The sequence below is a fragment of the Pelophylax lessonae genome (genome assembly GCF_965119305.1).
Source record: "Pelophylax lessonae genome assembly, chromosome: 3".
NCBI classification, from domain to species: domain Eukaryota; kingdom Metazoa; phylum Chordata; class Amphibia; order Anura; family Ranidae; genus Pelophylax; species Pelophylax lessonae.
Window position 1 is genome coordinate 48232539 of NC_138770.1, and position 7034 is coordinate 48239572.

Consider the following 7034-nt stretch of genomic DNA (forward strand, 5'->3'; position numbering starts at 1 on the left):
ACCCTAATTCGTATTTTTTTCTGGTTCTGGACATGCTACAGAGCTGAAACTTCACAGGTTCACTTTTTAGACCCCCTAGACACTAAATCACACAAAAAAAAGTTCTTAAAAATTGTCATTTTTGATAGAGAGCCAATTATTGAAAAAAAAAAAAACTTAACAAAAAAAAATTTCTTTGGATTTATTGTCTGGGAGGTCTAAAAAGTGTACCTGTGAAGTTTCAGCTCTTTAGAATGTCGAGAACCAGGAAAAAAAATAGAATCAGGGTTAGGGCTAGGGTTAGGGTTAGGGTTAGGGCTAGGGTTAGGGTCAGGGCTAAGGTTAGGGTTATTTTTAGTGCTTAGGGTTAGAGTTAGAGGGGTAGGGGTAGGGCTACTAACGCTAACCCTAAGTATCTCACCGTAACCCTAACCCTAGCCCCTAACACTAAACCTAACCCTAACCCTCTAACCATAACCCTAACCCTCTAACCTTAACCCTAACCCTCTAAGCCTAGCCATAAAAATAACCCTAACCCTAACCCTAGCCCTAACCCTAACCCTAGCCCTAGCCCTAACCCTAATTCATATTTTTTTCTGGTTCCGGGCATGCTACAGAGCTGAAACTTCACAGGTACACTTTTTAGACTGCCCAGATGCTAAATCCAAAGAAATTTTTTAGTTTTATTTTTTTTTAATTTTTCCAATAATTGTCTCTCTATCAAAAAATTACAATTTTTAAGAACTTTTTTTGTGTGATCCCTCTCCGGCATGCCACAGTCCAGGTGTTTGTCCCCTTGAAACAACTTTTCCATTTCTATTGTGGCCAGAAAGAGTCCCTGTGGGTTTTAAAATTCTCCTGCCTATTAATGTCTATGGCGGTTCGCAATGTTCGCCGGTTCGCGAACATTCGCCGATGTTCGCGTTCGCCGTTCGCGAACAGCGAATTTTATGTTCGCGACATCACTAATTGCGAACCCTAATGGTGAGATCAGAACATTAAAGCATGTGGAAGCTATATAAGCACCCGGAGTCCACTGGGCTGTTGGAGTTATGTCAAAAGGGGTAGACAATGAATGATTCCTAGCCTGACTGGTTATCCATTGGAATATTGTAAGTTAAGGCGTCAAAGTGAATATGAGAGCACAGTAGGAAGAGGACAACGAAAAAAAGAAAAATAATCGGGGGAGAAAGCAACAGGAAAGAGAGAAAAAAAGGGGGAGGGGAGAAAAGGAAGTAGGGGATGGGGGGGGGGGGGGCTGGATTGCGTTATATACTTCCTCAGTCCATAGCTCAGTATGAGCTTTAGAGACACAACTTGAAGTGGCAGGAAGATTTTACCTGGATAAAGCTCTGTATCGTTCAGTAGTTTTAAAGTGAGACCAACAACACCAGGAGGACAGGAATTTAGGAAGGCGATCTTGTGAAATATGTATCAGCTCTTCCGTTTCCTCTATTTTATTGACTCTCTTTAACCATTCCCTAGTTGTCGGGACTTACGCAGATCGCCAATGTACTGGGATGCAGAGCCTGGCCGCATTGACCAATGGCTAGTTATTTTCTGTATGCTTTCTTTGATAGAGACGTGTGATGTAGCAGGTATTGCTCAGGTGTAAAGTCAAGCGAGTAGGTCGTGAATTCCACAATGGTATGGATCATCTTCCAAAATGGGCAAATCTTATCACAAGCCCACCAAATGTGTAGCATCTTTCCCACCTCTAAACTGCATCTCTAGCACACATTCGGAAGTGATGGTGAGAATTTATGTAATAATGCAGGTGTTCTGTACCAGCGCGACCTAATTTTGTATCCATTTTCTTGTATGGCCAAGTTTAAAGAGCCCTTGTGTATGTATTTGTTTATGTCATCCCAGTTTATCAGTAAAGGCGTGTTGCAGATCCCTTTCTTAAGCTTGCCTCGCTCTGTCTAGTTGTATGTGTGTGGAGTGTATTAACAGAGAGTATATGATAGATATTAGGTGCCTTTGGGGGGATTGTTGGATGCTCATATTCTCAAATTGAGTGAGGGGCCTGGATCTGTAGGTACGCCCAGAAAGGAAATTCTCCTCATTTAGAAATAATCTTTAGTTGGTCGGTCATAAGTGTGGAGCTTACCCTTAAAGAAGAATCGGTGTGCCAGAACCTCTCTGTACGGCCATTCATGAGCTTAGAAAACTTTGCACAGCACTGGGGGGAAGTCTGGCTTTTCTCTCACAGACGTAAGAGGTCCTAGCCTGGACGAGAATGTCTGGCTTCTACATGCCCAACCAAAACACCATAGGGTAGGGCCAATAGTCGGATGTGCTGGAAGGGTTGAAGGGATTCCACTAGCTGGAAGCCAGGGGGTGAGATGTAGAGGGGGATTGCTATAAGAGATTTCCAAATGAACCCACGCTTTCTCACGGGAGTAGGATGTAGTATTTATGTAGGTCTGGGAGACCAATTTCCCCCTTGAGCTTTGGCAGGGTGAGACGAGAGTGATTTATGCGTGGATGGGAATTTCGCCAAAGAAAGCAGGGGCAGCTCTTTTTGAAGGCCTAGAAAAAGGTAGGAGGTATCGTAATTAATATGGCCTGGAATAAGTAGAGTAAACGCGGGTGAAAGTTAATTTTGATTAATGCAGACCACCCAAACCAGGATACGTTACTGCACCTTTAACAAATGATATTTCAGTGCGTTGGTGCATGTTTACTGCAGCATATTGCAGTGCGTTAGTGCACGTCTAACGCTGTATATTTCAGTGCAGTATATTTCAGTGTGTTAGTGCACATTTACTACAGTATATTGCAGTCTATTAGTGCATGATTACCGCACTATATTTCAGTACTTTGGTGCACGTTTAACGCAGTACATTTCTGCGCATTGGTGCAAGTTTAATGCAGTATATTGCAGTGCGTTAGAGCACATTTAACTCAGTATTTTTCGTACGTTATTACATGTTTACCACGGTATATTGCAGTCTGTTAGTGCAAGTTTACTGCAGTATATTTCAGTTCCTTAGTGCACGTTTAACGCAGAATATTTCAGCGCGTTATTACACGTTTACCACAATAGATTGCAGTGGGTTATTGTGCGTTTACCGCAGTATATTTCAGTGCATTGGTGCAGGTTTAACGCAGTATATTTCAGTGTGTTCGTGGACATTTAAAGTAGGACATTTCGGTGCATTAGTGCACGTTTAAAGCAGTATATTGCAGTGCATTAGTGCACGTATAACGCAGTATATTGCAGTGTGTTAGTGCACTTTTAGCACAGTATATTTCAGTGTGTTAGTGCACGTTTACTGCAGTATATTGCAGTGCGTTAGTGCACATTTAACGCAGTATATTTAAGTGCTTTATTGCATGTTTACCACAGTATATTGCAGTGTGTTAGTGCACATTTAACCCACTATATTTCAGTATGTTGGTGCACGTTTTTTACGCAGTATATTGCAGTGCGTCAGTGAACGTTTAACGCAGTATATTTCAGTGCATTAGTGCAGGTTTAACGTAGTATATTTCAGGGCACTATGTTTCAATGTGTTAGTGCATGTTTACTGCAGTATACTGCAGTGCGTCAGTGCAATGCAGTTTTACTGCAGTATATTGTAGTTTGTCAGTGGAGTGTGTTTGTGTAGTGAGTGTTCATTGTAAAGCGTAACAAACACCACTTTCTATTGATTAAAGTGCATCCACGTACACATTTTCCCATCTTTATTACATTTTGTTAATAAGCTCTCCCCCCATCGAGTCTGGGAGGCCAGCAAGGAGAGGCAGATTTTCCCATGGCACTGTGAGGGGGTCAGCAGTGTATGTGTCCACAGGCAAATGTGGACATGGTTCGTCCTCAGGCAGGGCATCATTTCCTCAGTTAAGTGATGTTGCCCTTGCTATCCAGCCACAACATGCAGAGGAGGGGGTTGACTGGCTTACTAAACCACCCTCATCCTACATCACCCAAGCAGAGACTAGTGCACAGTCCACCGCAACTGCCAGAGTGGCTTATTCTGCATCCTTGTCCACAGCTACCCCTGCCATAGCCCCAGCATCAGGCATGGAGGAGTCAGCTGACTTACAGTATTTGATCCCAGCGTCAGCCACTTACTCCTTGACAATGCACAGCCATTACTTGATTCAGATAATGGTTCTGAGGTTGAGGAAGGTAGGAACATGAGCCTACAGAGAGGGGAGAACACTGGTAAACAACAAATTGGCAGTCATGTTCCCCCAGCTGCAGCCCATTAGCAAGTTGGCTCCAGTAATGATGAGGATGGAGGGGATGATGAGGTGCCGAATAGAGCCGAGAAGGAAAGTGAGGGTGAGGCACAACCCCAAAGAGGCAGCCATCATTGAAGAGTAGAGAGCAGCCACCCTATTCCACCATATTGTGGAGCTGTTATCTCTCGGCCCACTTTCCACAGCTAAGCTGTCTGGGTCTTTCCTAGCATATGTGCAGCAGATCGCACTGTTGCAATTTGCAAACTTTGTCTCAAGCACATTAAGCGTGGAAAAAAAAAGCCATTTGGGTACCACATTCTTGACAAGGCATTTAACAAGGCATTTAACCTCCCACCAATCAGCCCAATGGCAAGAGCACCTGTAAGCCGCACAAAAGGGATGCAATTTTGCTCCTCCTCACTCCTCACCTTTCCGGTCTACCCCCGCTATACCATATGACCTCTCAGCAGCCTCCACTGCTAGGGATGATGGTGTAGCAAAGGGTGTCCCAGGTCCTTTCAGCCTGTAGACTATAGCAGGCACATTTCTCTGCCTCATCTGCTGCAGCAAAAAAAATACAGTCACGGCCACCAATATGCCCAGCGTCTAAGTTCAAGCTTGTTAAAGCTGCTAGCTTTATGACTCCTGCCTTTCTGTCTGCTGGATTCTTCCCCCTTCCGTGAATTTTCAGAATGTGCAGTACCACAATGGCAGGTTCCCAGTCACTGTTTGTTTTCATGTAAGGACATTTAAGATCTGTACCATCACGTGGAAGGCAATCTTGTGGCATCATTGGACAAGGAAGTCAGCTGCAAGGTCAAAATGACTGCTGACACGAGGTCCAGCAAGCATGGTCAGGGACAATATATTTTGTTCACAGTACACTGGGTAACTCTGCTTGCAACTCGGAAGGATACAGGACAGGGCACAACAAGACTTCAATAGGGTTCATTATACGAAATTTTGCAATGTTCGAAAGTTCTGCCGCAAACCGAACCAGGGCATGTTCGGCCAATCTCTAGTGAGGATTCAGAATTTGCTAGCTAAGGTATAGCTAGATCCTGGAGTGGTGTATATATTCGGGATCATTCGATTATCCTTACCTGGAATTTATTAACTGCTCTATTAGGCCACATATCATGGTTGCCATATTTCTCTGGTAAGAGGTTGCCCCTTTGGAGTGTTAGTGATGGTGGAGGATTCCCTTCCCTTACATTCCCATCTCACAGTGATACCTTTATGGATTCAAGCTCATGAACTGATCTTTGTGTCTTGATATCATACAGACACTCTGTTCCCACCTTTTAGGTCAGGGGTAGGGAACCTATGGCTCGCGAGCCAGACGTGGCTCTTTTGATGGCTGCATCTGACTCACAGACAAATCTTTAATAAAGAGGGGCCTGTCTGGACATGAGCCGCGCTGTATGTGTAGTCCCAGAGCTCTGCCGCGTCTACCACTCAATCAAGGGCCATCCGCATAGTTGTGCCTGGTTCCAAGGAGATTTCTGCACCCATCGACGGTACACTTTGTGGGCTACCCACCGCTACCTTCAGTTAGTCTCTGGGTGACCAGATTGCCGCACTACGGACCCCGCGGCCTACTCGCGGTACCGCCGCTGGCTCATGTGCTGTGCATGTGAGGGCCTTGGCAATCACCGGCCAGTAAGGAGACCTGCCATCCGCTTCCTGTGCCCTGACAGACATGATCTCCTTCCCCTCTGACACCTGGGGGACCCGCGGGAGTTGCCTCTCACATCCACTTCTGAGGCCTTCAGCGGCCGGCCGCCATTTTCTCAGGGACTATACTCACCTCCATCACTCGCAGGCCTGAGGGCGCTTCACCACTCCAGCTTCATTGCATACCTGCCTGCTCTGCTCTCTTCCCGACCAGGCTCCAGGCACTTTAACACGGCTCCATCTACTCACTGTATAGCTGCAGCCCATGAATATGAATATTAAATAAAGGTTCCCGACCTCTGAAATATAGTGTATGGCTCTCACGGAATTACATTTGAAAATATGTGGTGTTCATGGCTCTCTCAGCCAAAAAGGTTCCCGACCCCTTTTTTAGGTGGTAGTGTGTGTTTTATTTTATTCTTGTTATTGCATGTTTTACCAATTAATTTGAATGCTATGTTATACTTGCACATGTTGCTAGCTGCTGTAGGTTGCTAAACACCATTTATAGAATCTGAGCACTGGTATTTTTGTGTCTATTTTGAATTGTAGCTCTTATCCAGCAGCCCTCCTCTCTGATGCTTTCTAGGCTGGTGGGAGAGGATTTGAGGTGGGAGGAGAGCTCTCTAATGGAGGGGGGAGTGGGGGGCTGAGCTTTATACTGGAATCTGGGGGGAGAGCTTTGTACTAGGGGAATCTCGGGGGTACATAGCGCACCCCTCAACCCTGCCCACTGTACACAGCTAACCCCTCAACAATGCTCTCTGCACACATCGCACCCCTTAACCCTGCCCTCTGTACACAGCACACCTCTCAACCCCGCCCTCAGTACACAGCACACTCCTCAACAAAGTGCACTCTATACGCAGTGGACTCCTCAACACTGCTCTCTGTACACAGCACACTCCTTAACCCTGCACTCTTTACACAGTTTACTCCTCAACCCCCTGCACTCTGCACACAGCGCACTCCTCAACCCTGCGCTCTGTACACAGCTCATTCCCCAACCCTGAATTCTGTACACAGCCCTCTCCTCATCCCTGCACTCCTGTGTTATTATTACATTTGGTATAGAAGAGCTCTCTCACCTCATTTGGTGGTAAAATTTGTTTTCTAAGTTTTATGTACTCTGTCTATTTTATTGGATTTTGGTACAATAATTCATTCTTTTCATACTGATT